The following is a 2,502-nucleotide window of genomic DNA, read 5'->3' on the forward strand; positions in this document are numbered from 1 at the left end:
CAGCAAGAAGTAAGAGCTGAGATGAGGAAGAAAAATTTCTTTAAAAAAATATTAAACTAATATATAGATACGTGACACATCACACCTATCAAATTGGCTAATATGACAAAATAGGAAAATGATAAATGTTGGAGAAGATGTGGGAAAATTGGAGTACTAATGCATTGTTGGTGGAGTAGTGAACTGATCCAACCATTCTGGAGAGCAATTTGGAACTATGCCCAAAGAGCTATAAAACTGTGCAAACCCTTTGATCTAGCAATACCACTACTAGATCTATATCCCAAAGAGATCATACAAATGGGAAAAGGACCCACATGTACAAAAATCTTTATAGCAGCTCTTTTTGTGGTGGCAAAGAATTGGAAATTGAGGGGATGCCCATCAATTGGAGAATGGCTGAACAAGTTGTGGTACATGAATGTAATGAAATACTATTGTGCTATAAGAACGGATGATCAGACAGAAGTCAGAAAAAACCTGGAAAGACTTAAATGAACTGATGCTGAGTGAAGTGAGCAGAACCAGGAGAACGTTGTACACAGCAACAGCCATAGCAACATTGTGTGATGACCAGCTTTGATAGACTTAGCTCTTCTCAGCAATGCAAGGATCTAAAACAACTCCAAAGGACTCATAATGAAAAATGCTGTCCACATCCAAAGAAAGAACTATGGAGTCTAAATGCAGATCAAAGCATACTATTTTCTCTCTCTCTCTTTCTCTTATTTTTGTTTCTCATGGTTTTCCCCTTTTGTTCTGATTCTTCTTTCACAGCATGACTAATGTGGAAATATGTTTAAATGATTGTACACGTATAGCTTATATCAGATTGCATGCCGTCTTGGGGTGGAGGAAGGGGAAGGAGGGGGAAAATTTAGAATTCAAAATGTTATAAAAGTGAATGTTGAAAACTAAAAATAAACATTATGTTCCTTGAGAAGTTCCTTGAGAACAGTGACTCTTTTTTGTGTTTCTGCCTTTATGGTGTCATCTTGCACAGTGCCTTGCACACAGTAGGTGGCTATTAAATGCATGTTGCATTTGATCAGAGACAAACAACCTACCCAGAGGAAGCAATGTCGTTGAGTGGAAACATCACCAAACTTGGAGTCACAAGTCCAGGGTCACATATGTATTTCTCACTAGCTATATGGTCTTAGGCAAGCCACTGAATTTCTTTAAGTCTTATTTTCTGCGTCTTTGTAATATATCAAGGACTAGTGATTTCATTGTGTGGGAATTTCCTTCATAAAGAAACTTGCTTAAAGTTCAGAGACATTAAATGATTTCTCCAAGGTTATGCAAATAGCAAGTGTCAAAGGCAGAGTTTGAACTCATAACTTACTGCAGATCTAGTCCACAGTGCAGCTAGTGGATACACTGTGCCATGATGCTTACCATTTGTCTTTATATAAGAGACAGCCGCTCCTGCTCTGTCTGCCACATAGGACTGTTAGAATAAAAATAGATAATGTACACGAAAGTATCATCATTACAGAACATTAAAGGACCTCAGAGAGCCTGTAGTTCAAATGACTTATTTTATAGCTAAGGAAATAGACACCCGGAGAGGTAAAGGGATGAATAAACATAGTCAAATGAGTAAAAGGCAGAGCCAGGATTCAAAACTAGCCTCTTGACTACCATCCATATGATCTTTTTTTCCCTCTTATTTTATTTTTTCTCAATTACACGTAAAAAAAAAATAACATTCGTTTTTTAAAATTCGAGTTCCAAATTGTCTTTCTCCCCTCTCCCTTCCTTGAGAAGGCAAGCAGAAAACAAGGAACACTTCATGGATTTACATGTCATCCTTGTAAAGAGGCCATGCTCATCTTCTTTGTATCAAGCACTCCAGCAGACATCTTAAACTAAATATGTCGAAAACTGACCTCATTATCTTTCCTCTTAAACCCTTATCTCTCCCACCCCCCACACCTTCCGTATTACTGTGGAGGGCACCATCATCCTCCCAGTCTCCCAGGCTTACAATCTAGGTATCATCCTGGACTCCTCACTGTTTCTCACCCCCCCCAACATATTCAAAACTTGCCAGGGTTTATTGATTTCACCTCTGCAACATCTCTTGAATATGCCCCGTTCTCTCCTCTGTCACTGACATCATTCTGGTACAGACCTTTATCGTCTCATGCCTTCATTATTACAGCACTCATCCATCCTCCATTCAGACACCAAAATGATTTTCCTAAACTCGTGTGTCTCCGTGACACACCCCCTCCCCTGTTCAATAAACTCCATTGGCTCCCTGTTGCTTCCAGGATAAAATACAGAGTGCTGTTCGGCATTCAAAATCCTTTATAACCTAGCCCCCTCCTACCTTTCTAGTCTTCTTACATATTACTCCCAGACATGTATTCCTTGATCCAGTGACACTGGCCTCCGGTCTGTTCCATAAACAGGACACTGCATCTTTCAGCTCTGGGCATTTTCTCTGGTGGTCCTCCGTGCCTGGAATGCTGTCCCTCCTCAACTTCACCT

The 2,502-nt window shown here is 39.8% G+C and overlaps 1 non-coding gene across 1 annotated transcript; it reads right to left on the minus strand.

The window, feature by feature from the left end:
- Positions 1-1,780: 1,780 nt before the first annotated feature.
- On the minus strand, positions 1,781-1,885 carry LOC114043575. Its single transcript, XR_003569130.1, has one exon. It is a non-coding gene; the product is annotated as a U6 spliceosomal RNA (small nuclear RNA).
- Between the last annotated feature and the right edge of the window lie 617 nt (positions 1,886-2,502).

The sequence above is a fragment of the Vombatus ursinus genome, unplaced genomic scaffold (assembly GCF_900497805.2).
Source record: "Vombatus ursinus unplaced genomic scaffold, bare-nosed wombat genome assembly UNPS02014769.1, whole genome shotgun sequence".
NCBI classification, from domain to species: Eukaryota; Metazoa; Chordata; class Mammalia; order Diprotodontia; family Vombatidae; genus Vombatus; species Vombatus ursinus.